This window comes from Triticum aestivum, chromosome 3B (genome assembly GCF_018294505.1).
Source record: "Triticum aestivum cultivar Chinese Spring chromosome 3B, IWGSC CS RefSeq v2.1, whole genome shotgun sequence".
NCBI classification, from domain to species: domain Eukaryota; kingdom Viridiplantae; phylum Streptophyta; class Magnoliopsida; order Poales; family Poaceae; genus Triticum; species Triticum aestivum.
Window position 1 is genome coordinate 626,877,925 of NC_057801.1, and position 27,438 is coordinate 626,905,362.

Sequence of the window (27,438 nt, forward strand, 5' to 3'; positions counted from 1 at the left end):
TAGTGAACCTCACAAATCTGAATATAATGATTTCCTTGCTAGCATCACTGTGGGAGAAACTAGAAATATTACACAAGTATAATAGGGAGCATTCATTTTCCTACCATACATTACTTTGCTCTCTTTATAGGTAGACGCATTAACGGTAAGGATGAACTTAGCCACATGTGCGTCCCAGATCTTAGTGTCCTTAAGAGTGCGGTATTAGGTGATAAACGATATAACTTGGGGGCCATTGTTGAACGGAGGTTACATCTAATGCTAAAGATATTGAGTTGCCACCTGCTTTTCTAGATTATAATGCTACGGTTGCCATTAGTTTCTTGAGAGGAACAAACAGTCCCTCCAATACTGACTAATCTTTGACAGACGTCGTGCTGTCCATGTTACTCTTCCTGCTTTGGCCTTCTTTAACTTTCAGGCAAATGGTTGACGTTTTATAACCAGAGATGAGGCAAACGAATATGAGAGGAGGATGGAGGTTGCTCGCCTCCATGCTGCAGCCCTTTGGGCAGTAGCTGCTGCATCTCAGTATAGCCCCGACTACAACTTTAGATATCCGTCAGGCCAGCCGTGGTCTTAGACCAACTTAGGCCAAAAGCCTAAGCTTGGGGGAGTACGTATTTCTCACCGACATTACATTCATGTTCACACACTCATTCTAGTTGTCGGTGTTCATATTTTTTCATTGTATTATCCATGCTAGTTTATTTTCTTTTCTTGCTTTCTTCTTGTGTGTATGAAAAACCTTGAGAAAAATCAAAAAAATAGTCGTAGCTTTTAGCTAGTTTACTTTCCATACTTGTAGTAGTAATATAAAAAGAAATCCCAACAAGATTTCTCGTTCTTCTTATGCTTGTTGGGAGCTTTCCCGTGTAAATAGTTTTTCGCATTCTTTGAAATTCTTTTGTTTTCTTTGGGGGTCGAGAGGAGAAGACCATGATAAAAATGATGAGTGGCTCTCATTTAAAACAAAAAAGAGGCTATCCAACTCACCTCCAGGATGCTCCCTTGATCAACTCCTTCGTTGGCCGTCCGATCTAGCTTCTGGCGCGTCTGAACCGTCAGATCTTCACCTCCAGTGAAACTCGATTTTCACCCCACGGTTGTTTCCGTTAGCCAATGACGGGTGGGCTCGTCTCGCTCGCTCATTGGCTAGGTGAACTTTGTTCGTGTCCCCGAGGTATTTGCCAATCCCCTCCGCCCGCGCGTCAAAACCCTAGCCGCCAGCCCTGCGCCCACTCCACCTCGTTCTCCTCCCCGCTCGCTCCATCCTTTCCCATGTCGCCGCCCCTCTTCTCCTGTCTTGCGTCGGCCGCCTCCTCTTCTCCCGTCTCGCGTCGGACGCCTCCTCTTCTCCCTGCGTTGTCGGCCCCCTCCCTCCTCCTCCCTCCTTCGTCCTCACAGCCGACCATCTCCGTCGCTTGGGCCCCATGGCAGCGGCCGGATCTTCCAGCCGGGAAATCGAGCGTCTCGATGGTGCTATGACTGATGCACGGCGACGGCTAGCGTCTGTGAGTGCCACACGCGGTGCAGCAGGCTCAGAGGGCAGCGGGCACGGCAGGCTCGGCAGGCAGCGGGTGCGGTGGTCAAAGCTAGGGGCGCGGATTGGGGAGATGCGCACACGAGGAGCGACGGCGACCGCGTCTGCCGCCAACACCGAGGTGAGCTTCACCCAATCTCTCTCTTACTCTCTCTGTGCAGCCTCCTCCCCTTGGCCCCTGATTCATCGATGAGGCATGCCAATATGCCATGGTTGTGTGTTCGCAAACCCTTCCCTTTTATCTTCTTCACAGGCAACGAGGCATGAGGAGACGATGCTCTTCTGCAACTTCATAGTTTTTCTTTGACCTGACCATGTGATTATTTTGGGATTTTAGCTCTATGCTGCCACTTTTCTTGATTAAGTTCAGAAAATGAAAATGGGTGGTTGAATAGTTCAAGCTGGTTCATATGCTTTGTATACTTAGGACCAATCATTTTTTTACTTAGCAAGATGATGTTGCGAATTTAGACTGGATAGAGATAGCAATATACAAAGAGTTCTAAGAATTGGATTCATAAAAGCAGGGATGTTATTGATTCATCTGAGCTGCTCTATCTAATTGTATTTTATTAAGACCCTGCCATTTTAAATATAGCTTTTACATTCCTATTCGGTAAATAAGTGCTGATGGAAAGACGGGAATGCACTTTTTAAAATGTTTTGTGCTAGGTAAATGATGTTGCATAACAAAATACAATTGCCTTTGTGTCTTACATAACTCATTTGTGTGTATTCAGGCCATACTGCCAGTACAGTCCAAGTGGAATGGAGTACTCAGTTTTGCCACCGAGCGGAGACCAGCTCGCCGCGCAGCTGGAGCAGCGGGTTGATGTGCCGCAACTAACACTTCGCCATTGCCCCGACTCCTCCCCGCGGACCATGGACCCACCGTGTATGGAGAGCGCCAACGGGGTGAAGATTTGCCAGACCAGCCGACTTGTGTGATGTTGCCGCCGCCACAGACCCATAGTCCTTCTCTTTGTTGGAGTCTTCCTTCTCTGGTACGTCCCCTCTCATGACCCCCGCAGGTTCGTGGTTTCACTCCTGGAACGGTCGATTGATATGCTGATGCGGTCTGCTCAGTCTTCTTTTTCGGCAGGAGACAAAACAGTTTGGTGTCTTTGACATGCTTGGGATCGACACATCGTTCATGCCATGGTTGGATTTGAATGGGGGCAGCCGTTTGCAATCAAATTCAGAAGATACACAACCTAAGATCGAAATATTCCTACCTGAACCAAAGGGTCGTGCGCCTACCATTATTATCTTTTCCCATGCTATTTATGTTCTTCATATCCCCAATAACTTATTCAGTCTTACTTTTGACATAAAACACAAGTTGACTTTGAACCCCTTCTCCACTAAGACTGCGTTTTTGTTGTTGAACCGAGATTTGCTAAGCTTGGCACAGAGGATAGCTATTTTTTGGCAGAGAACTAGGCTCTAAAAGATTCAGTAGTTACATGTGGTTCCATATCTGCACTTTGTTTGCATGTATTTTTTGAGGTTTTTGATGATCTGAATTATGAAATTTCTTGGTTAAAATCTTTATATTTGGCATGATTTCTGCAAACAAAATAGAGTGATGATAGCGCTGCTAATTCCGTTTTTTCGTGCATGATATATTTCGATCTCTAATGGATATGAATGGCTTGATGTTTCCATTCATTTTTTTTCCATGTATCTTCCATTTAGTCATACATGATGACCAACATTTCATATTTGTGTCATGTATCTTCCATTTAGTTGGAAACTAATAACCAAGTGGAGTATTTTTTAACAGTTGCATGACAACCTACAAATATTGACCAATAAAGTATCCATCATATGTATGTTTCATCCCACCACCCCCGCGTCATCCTCTCCCTCATGCCGATTTGTTGCCCGACCGTGCAGACAACATAGCAATGACCATTTGTCGGGTTGTTGTTGCCTTTGGGTTGCTCGCTGTATCGACTGTCTTGTGATTCCCCACCTGCTTGCCCTACATATTTTCTATTTGATGAAATGTATACTAGCTAACTCCATGTTCTTCTATCATTTTATTTTACTTTGCAGGTTCTACTGTTTGTGACGTGCTTCTTGTTGATCATCTGCTGCTTTGGCACGTCAAGGTTTGTGTTTTTCCTTTCCTTAGCAACGCATTGTTTCCTTACTGACGCAATGGACATCCATTCAAATCCAATGGTTGGTTGATTGTTCTATTTGAAATTTCTAACATGCACAACAAAATGCTTACTCAGTACTAATTTCTGAAAGTCAGGGCCAATGCTGGTGTCAGGACCACTGCGATCACAACCAAAGCCAAGTAGATGCTGCTCCGCTCTCTACTGAAGAAGCATTTATAGGTAACGTAAGGCACTATTCTTCTATTGGTGTTTTAGTTACTTTTTATCAGCGGCATAATAGATAACCATACCTGCATTTGTCTCTGTTTTCTGTCAGGTTATTCTATGCATAAGATTGCGCTTTTATGTGTCGTTTCCTTCAAGCTGTCATTGCAACAGAAGATGAAGTGTATCTGTGTGATGCCGCATGTCGTAGTTCTATCACTACGCGGACATGTGCAAGAAATGCAAGTAAGCAGCCTTGTTCAGAAGTTCTTTATCAAGTTCCTGTAAACTCAAAGTTTTCTAGATATACATGGTGTTTCCTGTTTCTCTCGCCTTCCCTAATCCCAAAGGTAATAATATGATTTCTTTGTGTTTTTTGCCCAAGTTCACAAGTGAACTTTTGTTGTATATTTGCCTGCTGTGTGTCCTGTAAATTCTAAGCTTTCTAGGCGTACATGTACATGTGTATTTGTTAGGTACTAATATGATTTCTTTATGTTGTTTCCCAAGATTCAGAAGTGAACTTTTGCTATATAATTGCTTGCAGTGTGTATTGTAAACTCTATGCTTTCTAGGTGTACGTGTGCATGTGTATTTGCTAGGTAATAACATGATGCATGATGGATGCAAGTTTTTTTTCTTAATGTATTCACTGTGTATTCATGAATACCTTGCTACTTGAATATTCACTGTGTACTCCGGCAGCAATTTCCCTGGTGAATATTCCACTGCACACCTTCCGTCAAATCCAGAGAAGAACATTTATCACGACCGCCACATATGTTCTTGGCTTGCCTTGGGTTGTTCTGCTGTTGGACATTAATCTGATTAACCTGTACTTGCAGGGAAGATAGACCCATAAATGGCCGTGCAGTACCGGAGCCAGGAGCACCAGGGCGGCACCACCCGAGGTCAGTGCTTCCATAGCTCTTTGTTTTTTTTATTTCGTTACTCATCTATATTCAAAGTGAATGAAATGTATGCCTTGGTCTGCACTGTTCAGTTCCACATGCAATTTCTTTCCATTAGCACCATTATGACCATTATTTCCTATGCAAGCACACAATTGAAAAGTTTGTTTGGATGGTTAATTTAGTTCTTTGTGTTGGATCCACATCTTCTCACGTCTGACATCATGAGGAACGGACCCCCTCGACACCATCCTCTGCAGCGCTACTCTGCTGCCTCCGTTTGTCACAGTTAAGGTTCTGGTTCCTTGCCTGCTCCCCTTCCTCTTGGTCATTTTGTTCCTCACGGTATTTACCTTGCTACCTTCGATTTGTTCATGTGCAGGTTTGTGATCTCTTCTGCATTCCGCTTTCCAGGAGTTCTTGCCTTCAACACTGAGGTGGAATGGCTCTGCCCATAGTTGTCTGTAAGCTATTTGATGAAATGCTTGTGTCATACTTTTTCTTCAGTTTTTATTCCTGCTGCTGAGTTTTACTCTGGTTTGTCATTTCTGCCAGCGTGAAGGTGGGGCTCGAAGAAGTATGGCCCTGATGCGCTAGGTTTGTCATTTTTGTCAGCATCCGCTTCCTTTGTTGGTTGTCGCTTGTTTGTACATAGTTGTAGTTCAGAGATGCCACCCAATTTGCTAATATAATTGTTCATTGCTCTCTCACGGCAATTCTTACAAAATTATCATGCATACAGTTCCCTGTTTAAGTAGAATATAACCACTGGGTTATTCAAATGCAGATTCTTTTGTAACTCAAGAGGTTATATTTTAATTGCATGCACTTACTTTAGCTTAGGGGTTCATCTGTACGGGAGCACATCATTGGAGAGAAAGATCATGATCAAAGGAAATAGGTTTCAGGTACATACTCTGTACTATTAGAAACATATGAGCAAGGTTGTCACAATGACGCTCTATATCGCAATCTTTTCTAGAAACCGACTTCATAGTTTTCCCATGTGACGTGACTACATGTTCTACTTTCTTATTGTAAACATGCTAATATCTTTCTTCTTATACTATAACAAAATGCTCAGTTCTTTTCATTGAATATAGACACAACTTTTTCTTTGGGTACATGTATGATTAGATGTATAATTAGTAGTGCTTTCCGTCTGACACTTTTTTTATGGCTGGGAGGTTTGACACAAATATCCATATAATTCTGCTTTTCTTCTCTATGCCTCAAGCTTGCTCTCCTATGTTACAATGCAGGCTCATGCGCCTGTTTTCCTTTTTCCTTTTGATGGGGCCGTTCAGGTGAGGTGAAGCAAGCAAGCACCTCCCCGTGTTTTATATGTAAGCAATCACCTCCCAATCACCTCCTATTGTTCGTTTAAACCTTTGTTCTGTATTAGCACTACTGGATAACCATTATTTTTCCGCAAAAAAAGGATAACCATTATTTCATCTTTTTGGTCTACATAGATGATTTCCCCTGAGGATTGTAGTAATGTTTAAACAAGTAGGCAATTTCTTGCCATTAGCACCATTATGACCATTATTTCCTATGCAAGCACACAATTGAAAAGTTTGTTTGGATGGTTAATTTAGTTCTTTGTGTTGGATCCACATCTTCTCACGTCCGACATCGTGCTCACGGAGCCTGGCCTTTGCGTTGTGTTCTCCATCTTGCAGGGCATGATGAACTACACGGTAGAGTTCAGCCGAAGAAGAATCAGGTGATTCTAGATTGTTGTGTAATTGTTTATATTCCTAACTGAGATGGGATTATAGTTTATTTGCTTGATTATTGGTCATGTTTTACTTAGATAATCCATTGATGGTTGATCTGGTTAAGTACATATGCTATCCCTTGTTTGTTTATATTGCTAGCTGGGATGGGATTACAGTTTATTTGCTTGATTATTGGCCGCGTTTACTTAGATAATTCATTGATGGTTGATCTTGTTAGCTACAGATGCTACCCCCTGTTCTGAACAAGCTTTAATTTTGGTGGACTAATCCCAGTTTGATTTTAGGATGTGCATGTACCCAGGTGGATCAAATACAGATACCAATCATATAGTATTGTTTTTACTCGTGTGTTTTTCTTGTGCCTGCCAAACATTTCAAAAATTGATTATATCATTCAGATGTATTCAGGCTGGGTTTCTATGATCCAAAAAAAACATCTGCCATGGCTTTCTTTTTTACATACAAAACTAAGTGTGGAGTTGTGTATATGTTCATTGCTTTCTTATCACATTGCATTTGTCGGAGGTGCTGTACTGATCTGAAGGAAATGCTTTTATATTTCCAAGTTGATCAACTACACAACTTCTGATCCTAAAGCCTTTCTTTAAAAGGGGCTGGTCAATGCAGCTCTCCATGTTGTGCTATCTTGTTATTGGGCTCTTTTTCGTTACTTAAAATGGTCAGATATCTCTGATGTTAAATTCGTGGTTGATTGCTTATATTCAAAATAACTATGTTAGTACACTGAAGCCAATTTTTACATTGTTAGTGAAGTTGGCTAAATAGTTTTTGTGCCACTAAGATATATATGTGCACTGCATTCTAACCCTATAAATTGTTGTGCTATTAGTTTAATCCGGAATATAATTATCTCAGTACCGGTACACTCTGCAATATAATTATGTTATATTCTGCTTTTGTCAGTTTGCTGGTCCATATTAATTTCCTCGAGCTTATTTTCACATCTCGTCATATTTACACCTCTCCGCCGACTGCCACCTATCATGGAGGGAGATGGCTTGGCCAGGCCGTCAACACCCATCGGCAACTTCCGGCAGGCGCCGTCCTGTTCTTCCTCCCCTTACTCTGATGCTTTCATGGCCAAAATCATTAGCAGGAGCAAGAAGGTTAAGCACCAATTATGACTAAAGCTTTGTCTCTTTTGTGTACTATGCATGATTGATCTGATTTTGCTGGTCAGCTTATAAATTCAAGTAATATGACTATTGCAATGCATCTTACTACGTGTGTATTTATTTGCATTGATATTTTCTCCTCCTTAGGCTCCAAATCGTTTGTGGGACATAAATTATTGTGCATTATTGATGATTAATTTGCAATTTAAATTACAACAACTGGGTTTTATAAGTGCAATGGATTGAAATGTGACCTTCCAATCAAGAAATTTCCTCGGTGAGAAGCTTATGTGAAGAATGATGTAATTAAGTTAGCAATTTACAGTTCTCTTCGATAATTGTAACTGAATTGTCAATGGCCAGTTCTCTTGAATAATGAGTCACTTGTGTTTTTGTAATGTTTGTGGTCTTTTCTTTTCTTTTTCTTGATTTGTATTGTATATGCTACTCACATATTTGAACATGCATAGGTTCTCTTAGTCTTTAATCCTGACTATAAAAATCCATTGATGGAAGCTGGGGAGGGCCGAGATGAACATCCGGCTCCCTGGGTCTAAGCCGTCAAGATGGTAGAGATAACGTTTCCATGTCATCTACTCCAGCAGCCGGACAAGGCATATAAAACCATAGATCCTTGCTCCTCAGGCCGCAAAATGGTCACAGCGATGTCTACGACCTCCTCCTAGATGTATTAATCTCAATCTCATGTTTGATTTTCTTACCTTTTCTCTTCTAATGATGTAATTTCTTTTACTAAGATAACACCATGTTTGTTGTAATGCCTTATTTGATGTAAGATCCCTTTTCTATTTTGAATGAATTTACTGCATATATTTCTTATTTAGTTTAGTTCATCATTCAGAAACGGTGGAACACTTTTGTCCTTCATAGGTTAAATGAGCATTTCGAATTTAATACCTTTTAATAATAATCATAATGAGAGAGGGTTATGCTTCTCTCTCTCCGGGCAAATGTTACTTTAGACAACATGTACTAAGAAATAAAAACTCTGGAAATGTGTTTGAATCGCACAAAAAGAGTTCGTAGTTCTTATTCATACTTGAAACACGTGATGCTTTGCAAATTAAACCATGTTTTTTTTTCAAGGCGCATATGGATTTAGCAGACCACAACTAAACCTACTGTATATACATGGCCTGTCCTTAGTAAATGAAACTATTTTCATCGTGAACATGGCTTTAGTTGAAGGTTCTTGCAGCATGAAACTATTTTCATCGACAACATGTCTTCAGCAGGTCTCTGCGCCATTTGGCGCAACGGGTCAACTAGTATGCATTATTGTTGATCTAACCAAGAGCCCATATTACCTTGTCTTCTCCTTTGAATTAAATGTTTGCAAATTCCAGCTTAGTCCAATGCACGTGCACTATTATTATTATCCACACCGTTCGGTCGTGCAAGTGAAAGGCAATAATGACGATATATGATGAAGTGATTGAGATGAGAAAAGCTGGTATGAACTCGACCTATCTTGTTTTTGTAAATATGATTAGTTCATCATTCCTAATTCAGCCCATTATGAATGAAACATGTTTGCAATGACAATTAGAGATTATACTTACTCATGCCACGCTTAATTAGTAAGGAGTTTATAATGGTTTATCTTGTGTGCCAACGTGCTATTAAAATGGTGGTGATATGGTATGATAGGGTGGTATCCTCCTTTGAATGATTCGAGTGGCTTGACTTGGCACATATTTACGCATGTAGTTGAAACAAAATCAACATAGTCTCCACGATATTTATGTTCATGGTGATTTAAATCCTACTCATGCTTGAACTAATTGTTGGTTAATCCTAATGCATGTTCATGACTGTATCGCTCTCTAGTTGGTTGCTTCCCAGTCTCTTTCTAGCCTTCACTTGTACTAAGCGGGAATACTGCCTGTTCGTCCACTTCCATAAACCCCAAAGTTGTTCCATATGAGTCCACCATACCTTCCTATATGCGGCATTTGTCAGGACCCCGATTCTAAGTCACACTGATCTAGCATGTAACACATCATATCACTTTGTGGCCTCACACACGGTATTCCCACGGGTGCCACCTTACCTGGCCCGGGACCGTTTGTGCCTTTTGGCTCAGGTATATGATAGTGCCGCTAGCATCCATATGAAAAAGAACCTGGGCTGACATGACTAGTTATAAACCCAAGGTGGCGCTAACTTACAGGGACATGCATACATGACCCAGCAACGAACGTGTCGATTAACAACGTACAAACCCAAGTCGTAGAAAGCTACATGGACTTAAAGTAACAATGTGTGACATTTCCCCGAAGGGACAGACACAGGAACGAAGAATGACACATACCGGCCAACCTAAGTGTTCCGGAGCAGTAGCAAGCTACCATGACTCAGTGGAAGCATTAGGAGACATTTCCCGGTTAGAGAGGCTACCAAGAATAAACAACTAGGTTGTCGGATTCCACACAAACCAAGCATTTCAATAATCATACACACAATATGCTCGATATGTGAAAATACAACATGGCATCACAACATGACTCTACAACTCAAAGTATTTATTCAATAGGCTCCGAGGAGCCAACTATTACAAACATACGTCTCATGACCCAACATTCAGAGCATACAAACAACGGAAGCAGAACATGTCTGAGTACAAACAACTACAAAAGAAAAGGACTAAGAAGCCTGTCTATCTACAAGATCCTGCCGAGGGCACAAGATCGTAGTTGAGGTAACAAGCTAAACATCGAAATCCACGCGGAACTACTAGCAAGACTGAAGTCTCTCTGCAAAAACATAAATTAATCAAACGTGAGTACAAATGTACCCAGCAAGACTTACAACAGCACTAGCTACATATGCATCAGTATCAACAAAGGGATGGTGGGGTTTAACGTTAGCAAGCCAGCTTTGACTCAGTGGCTATCCTGAACTACGACTGCAAGCAACTCTTTGAGGTGGCGCACACGAGTCCACATATTCATCATATCGATGCACCCTTATGGATCTGCTCCCGCCTCCCTACGAGAACGCCATCCATAGCACTCACGCTTATCTTGCGCATTTTAGAGTATCCACTTTCACTTGTCTATGAACTGTATAGGCAACCTAGAGGTCCTTTACCGCGGATGCGGCTATTCGAATAGATGATGTTAACCCTACAAGGGTGTACTTCTTCACACACGCTCTCACCACTTATCGTTGTTTACACGACATGTACCGACAACCTTCAAGGGGAAGCCCAGTGAGGGTGTCGGCCACGACCTGACTAACCACACAAGTCCCTAGTCCAGGTTTATCGCCTATTCAGGTTCCTCCACAGGGAGTCCGGCCGAGGTTTCCACATACGGCCCCGAACGATGTGTATAGGGTTCCGTGACACCAAACAGGCGCCCGACATACCCAACCGTGTGCCTACCGCATCACTGCCCATCCCTCGGGTCAGCACTACGCACGGCCTCCAGCATACTACGAACACCAGAAACTACTTGCAACTCCTGAACAAAGGATAGGGGCGGTTAATAAGTCAAGAGGGTCCCAACATGTGGTAGTAACTGTTCATGGATCACAAACACAGAACTCAGTTCCTGAGGATGGCTTCAATGAGACAACCCACCATGTACTCCTACATGGCCTCTCACCGGTACCTTTACCAAATCGTGTTCACACACTTAGCTCACACTTAGTAGGACATGTTCACAACTTTCGAATTCATCCCCGGTGAATCAGAACTGACTCAACTCTAAGCAGTAGCAGGCATGACAAACAAGCATGAATGAGTAGGCACAACAGGGCTCAAACAATCCTACTCATGCTACTGGGTTTCATCTATTTACTGTGGCAATGATAGGTCATGCAAAGGAAAGGGATTCGGCTACTATAGCATGTAACAGATGAATCGTTGTTGTCCTAATGCGGTAAAAGAGAGCAGGAGCGAGATAGTGGGATTGTATCGGATGAACAAGGGGGTTTAGCTTGCCTGGCACTTCTGAAGATAGTATAGCTCTTCATCAGTGTCATCAATCTCATCGTCGGAACCACGTCTATCGAGAGGGGACCGATACCGACAACAGAGAAGGAAACACAATCAATTGAATGCACAATATGTAGCATGATCATGACATGGCAATATGTTGTGGTTGAGCTAATGCAACTCAAACCAGAAGGGTTTGAGTTATTTTGAACCAAAGGTTTAAGTTCAAATTCTAACTATGAGCTTATTAGGTCCACTATTATGTTTTGACATAAACAGCAAGGTTAAGTTGCTTTATCATGCATGAAACTAGTACAGATGGATAGATTGGATTTTTCTGATCATTTTTCATATATAAATTATTTCATTTGGAGTTATGGTTGAATTTCTATGAATTTTTGAACTTTAGACTATTTTCTGGAATTTCTAAATTATTTTAAATACAGAAATTATTTCCTGCATCAGCATGACATCATCATGATGTCAGCAGATCAACGGGCTAGTCCAGGTCAAAGCTGACGTGTGGGGTCCATACGTCAGTGATACAGGGCTACTCCCGGTCAAACCCAACACTGACTAGGGTTTGACCAGTGGTTGGGGCCCACTTTCAGTGGATGTGGGGTGCTTAGCTGGCTGGGTTAGCGCCTAATGACGGAGCCACGTCGGCATGCCGTAGTTTGGCCGATGATGACCAAAACCATGGTGGCAACTCGCCGGACTTGCGCTACAGGCGGCGGCTGGATGCGCGGAGATCACTAGGGCGTAGCCGGTGCTCTCCCGCATCCAAAGGGGCAGGTGGGTGGCTGCGGGGGCGCCGAAGCTTGCCGGAACGGAGCTCGCGGTCACGGCTGGAGCTTGGAGGTGATTCGAGATGGCGCTACGGTGCACGGTAGGACTAGTGGGTGGGTGCGTCGTCTCCTGGGAGCACGGTGAGCACAGCAGCCGGCTCAAAAACGTGCGGCGGTAGTTGGGGCCATGACTACTCCATGAACGGCGGCGAGGAGCTCTCGGCTCCGATGGCTCGGGCGGTTAGAGGGTGCGTATGAGCACGGGGAGCAGGGGAGAAGATGGCGGAGCTCACAGCAGGGTCGAGGACGGTCTCAGCGGTCCCGCGGAGGCGAAGACGGTGGCAAATCGAGCGACGGCGGCCGGTGGGTCTGAGGTAGAAGATGAGCTCGAAGGCATCTCCGTAGGGCGTCCGGGCTCATGGGACTCGGTGTAGAGATGCGCAGCGGCGAGGCAGAGCTCATGCGCTAGCTAGCTGAGCGTGGGGAGGTCGGTGTTCGCGGTGGTGCTCGTCGGCAGCGATGGGCGCGCTCGGGTGAGCTCGGGGAAGGGGCTAGAGGGTGAGGGAGAGAGCAGAGAGTGAGGGAGAGGAGCGAGGGGTCACGGGGCGTCTCCGTGGTGTCGCTAGAAGGGTCGGGGAGGGGGAAAGCAGGCAGGGACGAGGCCACGGAGATGTCAGCGCTCGCCACCGAGCTGCTTCGGGGCGAGGGGGAGGAAGACAACAGGAGGGGTGGCCTGGTGGGCTGGGCTGCTGCTGGGCTGGCTCTGGTGGGTTGCACTGGTAAGTTGGCCCAGGTGAGTTTCCTTTTCTTTTATTTTCTGTTTTCTATTTCTTCTGTAGCTTTAGGGCTTTTCTAAAAATGCTAAAACTAACTCAAAAATCATGATACTGCTCATGCCCACTGTTTGGAATATTTCCAATAGTAAACATTTTAGTTTATTATTATTTGGGCATTTAAAATATTTTATAGCATTTAAATTCCCAAATGCAAATAGAGCATGATTTAATCCAGTGACCTTATAATGTTCTAGAAAAGTGTGCACCATTTTTGTCAGAGGTTCTAGACCAAGGCAAATATGATGAACATTTTTGAAGGGCATTTCTGGTTTATTGAAAAAGTATTTTAGTAACCCTAGTTGGATTAGCTGGTGCCGGGGGTTTCTGTCATCCCCATTTCCATGTTTCTGGGAAAAGTAAACATGATGCAACACCAGATGCTAGCACTAGACATTACCAGAACTAGGGATGTGACAACTCACCCCCACTAAACAATAATTTCGTCCTGAGATTCAAGCGCAGGGCAAGATGGAAGGGGGGGACGCAAACTAACATAATCTTCACGATCCAGGTTGCACTTCATAAGATCATTGATTTGATCACCAACTTTGTCTTGATGTCTCTCTTTGAGAACTCCAGCCAACATGACAACGAGAGGAAAGGAAAAACTCTAGGAGGATCGATCTTATCGAAGATCGAACAACTCAGGATCAACTCACGGAGTGAGACATTGAAACATATCTCGAGCTGAGACACGAGGCATACATCTAGAGGGATGGAGTGAAATAGATGACGAAGGTTCACTAGGTAGGCAACAATCCCACACTTAATAGGATGGTGAATGGTTGTCAACATAGCAAGGAGTTGAGTTGTCATGATACCATAACGAGGCACCTCGGGGAAGGTGACTCGTAGAATTATCATTTAAGTGGCAAAAAGAATTACTTTTGATACATGGATCATTGAAACTCTTTATACCAGCCTAAGGCAATTCACCAACAATCGTTTGGCAGAGTTTAAAGGAATGGCATATCTGGACTCGAATGGATGATGTGGACTACCTTGTTGAAGACAACGCGATGGATGATTTCTACTTATCATCGAGAAAGGATAGGGCCCAGGATAAACTGACACAAAGGCGGGTGCAAGCTGGGAACAAAATGCAAATGCTGAGAATGATTCTAGTAACTGGGAAAAGAACTCAACGGTAGAGAGTGATTCCACTGTTGGAGTGGTTATAGCATAACCGAAGAAAACTGGGAGCAAATCCCAATTAATGCCAAGGATAAAACCTAGTGCTTGCGCGTGCTCTCAAGAACTTGAGCATTTCCATATTCATCAAGGTTTTACCAATATCCGTGTCAAGGATCCTGGCAACACAACATACTACCATGATGAATGGTGATGGACGATGCAGATGCAAAGGAAGATAACACCTTCTCAGATTTCACCTTAGCGAGGCCAAGGAAATAGAATCTGGATGATCAACCGAGAGACATTTAGCACTCCGCTTCTAATGTTCTCCTTGATGTGTTAGCGTAACCCATTCATAGATAAGGTTTGATATCTAGAGCATCAATTAAGAGGTCGGACTTCGGGAACACAAAAATCCATAAGGAACAACTAGGGAGTAAATCCTTCGAAATCCTTATGGGGAGGTGGCCAATTCCCTCAATCAAGATACTACAATAATAGGTATTCCAGCTAGGTGTGTTGGCCACGACATCCACTTTACCGGGTTACAGAGAGACCAATATTATAGTTCTTGGGACACGTTCCAACCATCATATCTGCCTGAGATTCAGATCTGGTTGGTGTCAGAATATTCCAGACTCATCAAGTCTAGAAAGAAAATGAGAGTTTGCAACACAAATCGACAAGATGTCATTGCGAGATTCTCGGGGAATGAACTGCGATAGCAAGCTCCAAAACATGAGCTGGTTCTGCTACATACATGTGAACACGCTGTCCCAGACAAGCATGACCACATAGTAGTCTTACAATGAAACACTACTGAGTTTAGGTGGGGAACCATCATTGCGGATAATGAAGTCCTTAATTAAGCCCGGGTTAGCTCTTAGAAAGGAACTTCTTCTCCTTGAACAAATCAATTAGTGGCTTGGTGTGCTAGGGACACATATAGAATGAAGGTTGCAAATCTCCAAACAACAGAGTACTTTGCACGTATGCATGACCGATTTGGGATGATTCCAAAGGAAGCAACATTGACTTTCTCGAATCCATGGCGGAAACTTGCATTAGATGCACTTGAATTAGAGGAAGTCACATCTTTCATCCGGACATATGCTTCTTGAACGGGACATGAAGGCAATGCTTATAAAGTTTCCAACACTAGCTTAATGTTCAACAAAATCATGGAGGAGGTAAAGATGTTGTCGATGGTCTCAACAACAATTCATCCAGGTTTCCATGAAGATGGAATCCCATAATTATGTGAACAAGTGATAGCATTGGTCAGACCGAATGATATAATGGTGTATGCTCGAGGGATCAACCAAGAGTAAGGCAACCTTACGCACATCGTTTGTTCTGATTTGATTTGAGGATAGCCCATACTCAAATCAAAGTTTCGATAAGACAATAGATCCAACAGCTCATCACAAGGACCAATCGCTGAAGATATCATCTTTCTTCAACACACACACACACACACACACACACACACACACAAGGATATCCCTTTGGAATGAACTGAGTCAGACAAAATTTTATCTTCCAACTTGCTCAGGGTATTTGACACAGATTCTTGGAGAAAAAGGTGGTTTACAAGAAAGCCAACTTGATCAGAAACTCAACATAGCAGTCAGGTGACAATCTGGTGATACTTCCGAGAAGATATTCGGAAAATCACGAACCACCGATATGTTACTAAGCTCGAGAACAATCTTGCTTTTCAGGGCAAGATGATATGATCAAAAGAGCGAGGGATTGACACATTCCTAACTCATTGATCGAAGGGTGCACCGGAATAAGGACTAGGTAGCACAATCAGTCTTAGAATGATGATTCAATAACCAACATGCTAAGGATGGAATTATTATTCTTTAACTACCAAGCAACGAAGTTGCTAGGAGTATTGATTTCACACATCATGATTCACTTGTCGGCATTCCGGTCACAAAAACACAGGGACCGAGGAATGAATAATAATGCCGATAAGTATCTACATGAAGGATTCATAAGAGTTGGTGCAATTCCCATGACATTCTTGACATAAGATGGCAATACTCCAAGGTAGAACAGAACAAAAACTGGGTTGGCATTTTAATCTGCGGAATACAAATGCTTTGACCCAATCCTAGATATGGATGAGGTACTGGAGTTTGTTTCTCCTAGTCATTCCAGGATAGAATGGCTTGACGGACCACAAGAGTGATAGGCATCGATGAATGAATTCTCGCATACTCTTGACTATCTATTGATAGACGAGGGCCAGAAAACAATTAAAGAGGGACAACTCAAAAGAACATAATTTTCTGAGTTGTGGATGCATAGCTTAACATGTCGAACGAGTTCAACATATTTCTTCTGGATAACCCATGCAGAAAGGATGGATTGGAAGAATCACAATGTAGAATGTGGAACTCATCGAGAGCACTCTTGTTGTGCTCTTTTGCTTCCAGAACTTCTGCCATATTGGTTCATGGTATTGGAAGAAGGATTTACCACGGACCTCGAGGACTATCGCAAAGGTTACTAATAACCTAAGGAATGAGCAAACACTATCAACACGAGGTAAGTAAGGTGAATCTTGGGTTCAAGACCCAGGAATAGAATGCCTACTACTAAATGGCATCACGGGATACTTTCGAGAATGATGGCCAGAATCATCACACTGGGAACACAAAACATGGCTAGAATACTAGATGATACTCTAGACACCTAGGGTCATAATAATAACTCCAACATATATGTCGAGGCAATAGAGTACCTCAACTCAGCAATTAGTGTGATTAATCTGGCCTAAAGGAACATCAAAACCAGAGGAAAAGGATTTTGCAAATGCATCAGATTGTTTAGAAACCTGGGACGACTAGGATAGCATAACGGTTGTAAATGCTCAAAGGATTTGGGACATCCTGTAAAATGGTGGCATAACCACTTAGCATCACAATATCAAGGTTCTGAGGCCAGTTATGAACACACGAAAGTGGTAGGAACTGAACTGAGGCTTGAGTCCAACAATCTTATAAGTCTACAGATTAGTAACACGTGATCCTGATAGAAAGAAGGGAAAGCCTAGTTTCTTAACCCCGTAGAACAGACATGATGACTCGGATCAGAAGTTCATAACGTATAAGGAGTAAAAAGAGCCTTACGTTCCCAATCACAAACAATTCCCTTATATAACTAAAGAATTTATAGACTCAACTTTGACCAGTTTGGCTTGGTAATCCTACAGGCAGTCAGGCTCTGATACCAAAACTATCAGGACCCCGATCCTAAGTCACACCGATCTAGCATGTAACACATCATATCACTTTGCGGCCTCATGCACGGTATTCCCACGGGTGCCACCTTACCTGGCCCGGGACCATTTGCGCCTTTTGGCTCACGTATATGATAGTGCCGCTAGCATCCATATGACAAAGAACCCGGGCTGACATGACTAGTCGTAAACCCAAGGTGGCGCTAACTTACATGGACATGCATACATGACGAGCGACGAACGTGTCGATCAACAATGTATGAACACAAGTCATAGCAAGCTACAGGGACTTAAAGGAACAATGTGTGACATTTCCCCGAAGGGACAGACACAGGAACAAACAAGGACACATGCCGGCCAACCTAAGTGTTCCGAAGAAGTAGCAAGCTACCATGGCTCAGTGGAAGCACTAGGAGACATTTCCCGGTAAGAGAGGCTACCAACAATAAACAACTAGGTTGTTGGATCCCACACATACCAAGCATTTCAATAATCATACACACAATATGCTCGATATGTGCAAATACAACATGGCATCACAACATGACTCTACAACTCAAATTATTTATTCAATAGGCTCCGAGGAGCCAAGTATTACAAACATAGGCCTCATGTCCCAACATTCAGAGCATACAAACAACGGAAGCACAACATGTCTGAGTACAGACAACTACAAAAGAAAAGGGCTAAGGAGACTGTCTATCTACAAGATCCTGCCGAGGGCACAAGATCGTAGCTGAGGTAACAAACTAAATGTCGAAGTCCACGCGGAACTACTAGCAAGACTGAAGTCTCTCTGCAAAAACATAAATTAAGCAAACGTGAGTACAAATGTACCCAGCAAGACTTACATCAGAACTAGCTACATATGCATCAATATCAACAAAGGGATGGTGGGGTTTAACTGCAGCAAGCCAGCTTTGACTCGGTGGCTATCCTGAACTACAACTGCAAGTAACTTTTTTGAGGTGGCGCACACGAGTCCACATATTCACCATATCAATACACCACTATGGATCTGCTCCCATCTCCCTACAAGAACGCCATCCATAGCACTCACGCTTATCTTGCGCATTTTAGAGTATCCACTTCCACTTGTCTATGCGGACCGGGACCAACAACCGGATACAAGTCCGGGGGCCCGAGGTTACAGGCCTCAACAAAGGTGAGACCTATGTTCGACTCCCCCGCCGATGAGCGTGCGGCCCGCGGTCGGGCTCCAGCCCTCCGTCCTTAGGCAATGCAACCTGCTCCGGATTTAGATCCAGCGCTGCTGTAGGGGTGATGTCCCGAGCATTGTCCGACGGCAGGTCTAAGACGTTCTCGTCGTGACTGTCCGGCGCTCCTGGCACAGGGCTGAATCCGTCGAAGATCAAGTCTCCGCGAATATCCGCCGTGTAGTTCAAGTTTCTGAACCTGATCTGGCGGCCAGGGGCGTAGCTGTCGATCTGCTCCAGATGACCAAGCGAATTGGCCCGCAGTGTGAAGCCGCCGAACACAAAGATCTATCCGGGGAGAAAAGTCTCGCCCTAGACCATGTTGTTGACGATTGAAGATGCCATCAAGCCTCGAAGCAACGACACATAGGAACTCTCAATGAAAGCACCAATGTCGGTGTCAAAACCGGCGGATCTCGGGTAGGGGGTCCCGATCTGCGCGTCTTAGCCTGATGGTAATAGGAAGCAAGGGACACAATGTTTACCCAGGTTTGGGCCCTCTCGATGGAGGTAAAACCCTACTTCCTGCTTGATTAATATTGAAGATATGAGTAGTACAAGAGTAGATCTACCACGAGATCGTAGAGGCTAAACCCTAAGAGCTAGCCTATGATGGTATGATTGTAATTGTGATCGGCCTTCTAAGGACCATCCTCTCCAGTTTATATAGACATCAGAGAGAGCCAGGGTTTACATGGAGTCGGTTACAAGGAAGGAAATATAATATCCGGATCGCCAAGCTTGTCTTCCAAGCAAAGGAGAGTCCCATCCGGACACGGGCCGAAGTCTTGAGTCTTGTATCTTTACGCTTCAATAGTCCGGGCGATGTACATAGTCCGGCTGTCCGGATAGCCCCTAATCCACGACTCCTTCAGTAGCCCCTGAACCAGGCTTCAATGAAGATGAGTCCGGCACGCAGTCTTGTCTTCGGCGTTGCAAGGCAGGTTCCTTCTCCGAATAGTCCAAGGTAATTATCGAACACGTAGACCGTGTCCGGATCTGCAAGATGATTTTTCACATACCACCGTAGAGAGAATGACATTTCACAAATGTACTCTGCTGACAACCTTCTAGACAGTGAGACATGTCATCAAGGTCGGGTCATTATCCGAGCCGTTTTCCCACATCCAGCCTCAGCGTATATTGTGAGGCGGCTTCCTTGGCACGTCTTGTCGAAGCAAAGATTGTGTCCCCTTATCACGGGATTCTCATCAATACGGGTATGGGTGACCCAACCGCACCGCTAATCGCGGCGAGTGGGAGGTGAGCGGGTTCCACCAGGCAAGTGGAGAGGCGCAAAAAGCTTTTACCACCTCTTATAAAGAGATAAGGTCTCTTGCTCTTTACCCACGCCTTCTCCTTCCGCTAACTCATTCCCCTCTGCTCGAGCCCTAACGCCCAAGCACTCTTCTTTTTCATTGAAGAAAGGTTTTCCAAAGATGTCCGGATCCGGAGCAGGAGGCAGATGGATGGCCTCTACCGTCCGGGAGAAGGATATCAAGAAGCTCCGGGAAGCCGGGTATCTGGCCAAGAAGATTGGCCACCGTCTCCCACCGGCGGGACAGGTCGTCCCTACTCCAGAGCCTTACAAGAGAGTCGTGTTCCTTCCCCATTTTGTCCGTGGGCTCGGGTTTCCCCTCCACCCATTTGTCCGTGGAGTCATGTATTACTATGGGATTGATTTTCAAGATCTTTCCCCCAACTCTTTTCTCAATATCTCGACGTTCATCGTCGTGTGCGAGGCCTTTCTCTGGATTCCGCCTCACTTTGGCCTGTGGCTAAAGATTTTCAATGTGAAGCCCAAGGTGGTGAGTGGCGAACACGTCGAGTGCGGCGGCGCCATGGTGAGCAAGATGCCCAAGGTCGTTTGGCCGAAGGGCACTTTCAACGACTCCTTCAAGGAGTGGCAGCAGCAGTGGTTTTATATCACTGAACCACGCGGCAAAAAGTGGGCTGTAGCTCCTGAGTTCAGATCCGGAGCTCCACTTCGGCTCACGTCCTGGCCCAAGAAGGGCCCGAACTGGTCCTCGTCCGATGAGCTGTCACTCCTCCAGACGCGCGTTCAGAGCATGGTTGACAAGGACGTCAAACTCGTCGACGTAGTCCAGGTGATGGTAGTTCGCCTGGTTCTCCCTTGCCAGCGTCAAGCCTGCACTTTGTGGGAGTTCGACCCAACCTAGCACCAGACCCTTCGGGAGCTCTATGATTCCTCCCACGAGGATATCTGGAAGGTGCTCTTCAAGTCCGGCAAATCATGATCGGACTCTGCCGAGGACCGGGGGTATCAATTATCCCATTCTGCAAGCCCGGTAAGTTACAGCCACGCCATGTCCATCCATGCTTCAGCTAACATGTCATGAGGGAGACATTTTAATCGTGTTTCATCGTGACTTCAGGGATGGATAAAGCAGGTGGAGCGGATGCATTGTCCGGCCCCGCTGCCGGAGGAACCGGCCGGACCTCTTCTAACGAAGATGCTGGTCCCTGCGCCTTACGAGGCGCCAAAGAAGGAGGCCTACAAGAAGGTCAAGAAGACCCGGAGTGGTCTCCGTTGCCGTGAGGCTTCGGACGCTAAATCCGAAGGCTCCAGCGATGCTCCTTCTTTTGAAAATGAAGAGGAGGAAGCAAAGGAGGACGAGCCTCGCTCTGAAGGCGGGAAGAAACGTGCGGCTTCCCCGTCCCTGGAGGACGAATCGCCCAAGAGGGGGAGAGGTTCCCATCCAGAGGCATCCACCCCGGCTGCCGATAACAGCCCGGAGTAGGATCCCAAGGCTCAGCCCCTGGAAAAATCGTAAGTAACCGAAATCCGAATGCGCCTATGCATCCAGGGTCGTCTGGGTACAATAGTTTTAACTGTCACCACATCTCGTACAACCCGGCGAGGTCTCCTGCCGGACAGTCCTCGTCGGAGGATTCGTTGAGCTCGGATGCTGTGGCAAGCGAGACGCCTCCGGGGGCTCCTTTTCTGAAGCCCAAGCGCGACATCGAGGTGTCGTCTCAAAGAGACCCAGAGCAGGGGGGCATGTTTCTGGAGCCGGACACATGGGGGCAGCGGCCCCACGACGTGTCGACAATGGGGGCAATCTCGGGTTCGGACCACAGCCGGATAAAGTCCTCGAGGCCTCTAAGGCTCCAGGATCGGGCGAACGACTACCCTCAATGGGGGGAGGTTTGACTGCTCGGCTGGTAACCTCTACCTACGGAGAGCTGTCGGGCGGTCTATCGATGGCGTTAAAGAACGCGTCTATCATCGATGAACATCGGACCCTCATGGGTGCGGTGGTTGGAAAGATTCAGTCTGTCGAAAGCAGGCTGAATGAGTCCTGTCTTGGCCTTATAAATTTTTTTGAGGTATGGTTTCTAAGAAACCTTTGAGGAATCATCATAATATAAGTAGTAGCCCCTGATACACTGTCCGGCAAAAGAGAGCCGGGCAGGGGGTCAAACCCTTTTTGTAGTGGGAACCTTTGTTAATGATGTATACCCCTTTGTGTGAAAACAGGTATCTGCGGAGAAGACGACCGCTCATGATGCGGAAGTGTCCGAACTGAAGCAGAGCCTGGAACGGATCGAGGAAGAACTTGGCCGTGTGAAGAAGCAATTAGTGGAGAAGCAAGGTATGTTTAAACATTGTCTTGCATTGGGCATGAATGAATAATTGTGCCTATTGAAAAGTATTTGTGTTGTATGCCCTAGGAGAGAGTGCCAAATATGAGGCACTGAAGAAGGTTGTGGCTAATGCCAACGAGAAGGCTGCTGCCAAACAGGCGCTTCGTGAAGAACACGAGGCCAGGGTCATCACAGTTGAACGGGAGCTCCAGGAGGCTGTGACGAAAAGCGAGAGCTTGGAGCAGAGTCTAGTAGGGAAAGAATCCGAACTCGCCCAAGCTCTCCAAGCCGCGAAAGATGCTCAAGAAGAAGCCCGAGGTGCTGTACGGGACATTCAGGAGGCCCGAAAAGTTGAGGCTGGTAAGGCATGTTGTATCTATGGCCATTATTACGTGATAGTTGGGAGAACTCTAAGCGACAAGCTGAATTCTTGATTTTTTAGGGGTGTTTGCGGATCTGCCTTGCAGCGTATCAGACGCCGCCCAATTTTACCGGACCGAGGAGAGGAGGTCTGCGGAGAGGAACTTCTGGTCGCAGTATTTGGCGCCGAACTATCCGGTGCCTTTTATCGATCAACTGAAGCAGTTGGTCGAACTGCACCAGGCGGGTTGTCCGGCTGTGGCCTGCAGAGCCAATTCCAAGAAGTTACTTCGGACTCGTAAAGCGGATTGTGGGCGCCTGTCCTCGGCTTGATGCTATCAAGCGATCAGTCTGTATAGAAGGTGCGCACACGGCGTTTGCCCATGCAAAAGTGCATTGGGGGAAGCTTGATGCGGAGAAGCTGATGACTGAGGGGCCACCGGAGGGTAAGGAGCATCGCAAGCCCGAACTGTACTATGAAGGTGTACTGAAGGGGTCCCGCCTGGCGGCGGATAAGTGCATCAAAGACATTATATTTCCCTGAGGGCATTCTTGCCAATATTTGTAATATGGGATAATGGCACTTTTATTATATATTGCCTGTTTTGTTTGAACGTATGTTCTTCCTGTGCGGCTATTTATTGTATGTAAATTCTGAGAGTTGGCCAGTCGTCGGCTTCATCCCCCACGTGAGAAATACGGGGGTGTTCGGGATATATCTGAACACTCTTTATCCCATGGTTGGGTCCTTGTGAGGAGGTGTCTCTCACCACAAACCAGGCAATCAGACTATAGGGCTTTACCACTCTCACTTAGCCTATAGGAATTCGAGTATGGTCGGCGCAGCCCCTAGTGTTCGGAAGGCCGAACTAGGGGCTCTATTGGCGCCTAATCGGAAGACCGATTCGTCGCAGTCTGCATTTATGATGGTGTTATGCGGAATAAATCTTTAAGGATTTTACAACCTCTCGAACAGCTGACCAGCTCTCACTACATCATGACAGTCGGTTTTCGGCTTTCTCTACTGAGGTGCTTGTCCGGCTGAACCGGGACACAATCGCAGTAGTTCTCCCAGCGCAACCTTAGCCGACGAAACAGAACATAAGGTACCAAAACATGGGAGCCGGGCAAACCCAACCAATGACCCAAGACATGATTCGGAGCTGATGCATATAGTGCTATAAGTTTGGGGTGCCGAGCGACTGAAAAGGTGGTCGAACTTTGTTGCCGTATTGTGAAGCCCCTGGCATAACCGGGCGTAACACGAAGCGTGGCTGCCGTTTTGTGGCAAAGAGGCGTCGATGATAAACGACGGCTGGTACATGTTATTGAAGTCTACGCATTGTAGCAGGATAATATGGCTATGCATATGAGTGTTATTTATGATTATGAAAAGAGATGGTATTTGGCAGAACCTGAGATGGACGGACTGTAGGGGGCTGTGAGTGGATCGAAAGTGAATCCGGACTGCCTTCTACCTGCATGGTCCTGTCTTTGTGTGTCAACGCCACCAATCCTGTTCTGCATAAAAGTTAGTTTTGTGAAGGTAAATGTTTGGAGGCAGCCGAATGTCCTCTTGTGGTTGGTCTAAAGGTTCCTGATCGGACCCTTGTGACCCCAGCCGCTATACCGTGAAGCAGCGCAGACTCCTCAGTTGGTGTCCGGATAGTTGGCTGTCATATCAAAATTTTGATAGGCGTGCACGACTTGCTACTCCGGCGGCTGTATGATTTCCGCTTTAGGGGCGGGGTTCGGCCTTGTACGTAGGCGTGAGTATATCACCGGTGTTGGCCTAATGGTTTACCACGTGGAATCTAGTCAACGTGGTTCATCCTGTTAGTAGATGGTGGGTTACCGTATGGGGGGAATGCGTCAATGACATGGCATTTTTTGGTTATCTGAAAACAACCGTTAGAGCGGTGGGCCAATGAACTTGGCCCTTGCCCCTGACATCTTATAGAAGGTGTTATTCGTGGTTTCATACCCGCTGGGGCTTTATGTGTTATGGAGCCCCTGGACTACGAGGTCTAGGGGTACGGCAATTGAATTGTTGTGGTTTGTATGATAGGGGACAATCGGTCGTACTGTTGTGCTCTGGGGGGGGGGTCTCTTGACTAGACGCCTCCCATCATTGTTTCTGGCACACGACCGGTCGCTTTGCTTGGAGGATCCGGCATTCTCTATTGGTATGCTTTGCCGTCCTTCTAGGAGTACCGTGAATTTCACATGGTTGATCAAGTATGTGGCTCGGTCCGGATAGGCTTGAGCTGCTCTTTGTCCGTTGACCGGACTGGGAGTTGCTGGGCTTGGCACCAACTTCCTTGGCTTGACGTTTATGACCGCTGCGCCGAGGCTTTAGGATGCCTCTTCATGTATCCTTTTTACTGGCTTGGACCATAGTGGTGTGTGGACATCGGGTTGTGTGCCTTTGGTTCTCCTGCTTAGGTTGATGTAGCCAGTTGTGCCGCGTATGCCCTCTGTTAGGGCGGTCGAGTTCGTACTTTACGGTGGCCAGGATCTTGGTCCACCTATCCGCTAGCAAATCTTTGTCAGCTTTAAGCTGCTCTTGCTTCCTTTGCAGGCTCCTTGCCGCGGCCACGAGCCGTCGCTTGAAGCGAACTTGTTCCACTGGATCTTCAGGCACGCTGAATTCGTCATTGCCGAGGCTTACCTTGTCCTCGGAGGGGGGTGTATAGTTTTCCCTCTCCAAGTATCCCACCGTGGCCGGTCCGGACTGTTTGAAGGTTGGCTGATCAGGGATGTATTCTTCTTCGGCACCATCCGCATTGCTTTCATATCCGGGGCCGGTATTGATGTGGCGGGGCTTGGAGCAGCGTCGAAGACGCCCATGCTTTGCTTTTCCCTTTAAGGGGTTATCCTCCGTTGCCTCGTCGCCATTGGTTTCGTTCATAATGTCCCTCATATATATATCATATAAAGAGGTGGTTGTCCACCGCCCTGTGAGCGGTGGCTCCTGTACATCTCCTGCATCGTCGTCCATACCGTCGATGTCTTCGGAGTCGAAGTTAAGCACGTCAGTTAAATCATCGATCGTGGCAATGAAGTGGGTGGTGGGTGGGCAACAAATTCCTTCCTCTCCTGCTTCCCACTCAGGCCGGACATAGTTCGGCCCAGAGCCTCCTAACAAAGAGAGAGACTTTAATGAGTTCAGCATGTCGCCGAAGGGCGAGTGCTGGAAGATGTCCGCAGCAGTAAACTCCATTACTAGAGCCCAACCTGGCCTGACTGGCTCGAGGGTATGCGGACCGGGACCAACAACCGGATACGAGTCCGGGGGCCCGAGGTTACATGCCTCAACAGAGGTGAGACCTATGTTCGGCTCCCCTGCCGATGAGCGTGCGGCCCGCGGAGCGGGGTCCAGCCCTCCGTCCTTAGGCAACGCAACCTACTCCGGATTTAGATCCGGCGCTGCTGCAGGGGTGATGTCCCGAGCATTGTCCGACGGCAGGTCTAAGCCGTGCTCGTCGTGACTGTCCGGCGCTCCTGGCACAGGGCTGAATCCATCGAAGATCAAGTCTCCGCGAATATCCGCCATGTAGTTCAAGTTTCCGAACCTGATCTGGCGGCGAGGGGCGTAGCTGTCGATCTGCTCCAGATGACCAAGCGAATTGGCCCGCAGTGCGAAGCCGCCAAACACAAAGATCTGTCCAGGGAGAAACTTCTCGCCTAGGACCATGTTGTTGACGATTGAAGACGCCATCAAGCCTCGAAGCGACGACACAGAGGAACTCTCAATGAAAGCACCAATGTCGGTGTAAAAACCGGCGGATCTCGGGTAGGGGGTCCCGATCTGTGCGTCTTGGGCTGATGGTAACAGGAAGCAAGGGACACAATCTTTACCCAGGTTTGGGTCCTCTTGATGGAGGTAAAACCCTACTTCCTGTTTGATTAATATTGAAGATATGAGTAGTACAAGAGTAGATCTACCACGAGATCGTAGAGGCTAAACCCTAAGAGCTAGCCTATGATGGTATGATTGTAATTGTGATCGGCCTTCTAAGGACCATCCTCTCCGGTTTTATAGACTCCGGAGAGAGCTAGGGTTTACATGGAGTCGGTTACAAGGAAGGAAATATAATATCCAGACCACCAAGCTTGTCTTCCACGCAAAGGAGAGTCCCATCCGGATACAGGCCGAAGTCTTGAGTCTTGTATCTTCATGCTTCAATAGTCCGGGCGATGTACATAGTCCGGCTGTCCGGATACCCCCCTAATCCAGGACTCCCTCACCTGGCACTTCTGAAGATAGTATAGCTCTTCATCGGTGTCATCAATCTCATCGTCGGAACCACGTTTATCGAGAAGGGACAAATACCGGCAATAGAGAAGGAAACAAAATCAATGCAATGCACAATATAATGCATGATAATTACATGGAAAATGTTGTGGTTGAGCTAATGTAACTAAAACTAGAAGGGTTTGAGTTATTTTGAACCAAAGGTTTAATTTCAAATTCAAACTATGAGCTTATTAGGTGCATTATCATGTTTTGACCTAAACATCAAGGTTAAGTTTATTTATCATGCATGAAACTAGTACAAATGGATAGATTGGATTTTTCTAATCATTTTTTATATATAAA

General features: G+C 45.8%; 1 long non-coding RNA gene across 28 annotated transcripts; it reads left to right on the top strand.

Moving 5' to 3' along the window:
* The first annotated feature begins 1,204 nt into the window (after positions 1–1,204).
* On the top strand, positions 1,205–8,504 carry LOC123071346 (uncharacterized). Of its 28 annotated transcripts, none has more exons than XR_006434249.1 (14): positions 1,205–1,664; positions 2,284–2,547; positions 2,630–2,790; positions 3,605–3,660; positions 3,810–3,894; positions 3,992–4,125; positions 4,725–5,084; positions 5,173–5,254; positions 5,346–5,387; positions 5,578–5,698; positions 6,053–6,136; positions 6,476–6,519; positions 7,460–7,662; positions 8,142–8,504. It is a non-coding gene; the product is annotated as an uncharacterized lncRNA (long non-coding RNA). The 28 variants fall into 28 exon arrangements; XR_006434253.1 differs by having other exon boundaries at positions 5,634–5,698; XR_006434239.1 differs by having other exon boundaries at positions 1,206–1,664; positions 5,629–5,698.
* Positions 8,505–27,438: the final 18,934 nt, after the last annotated feature.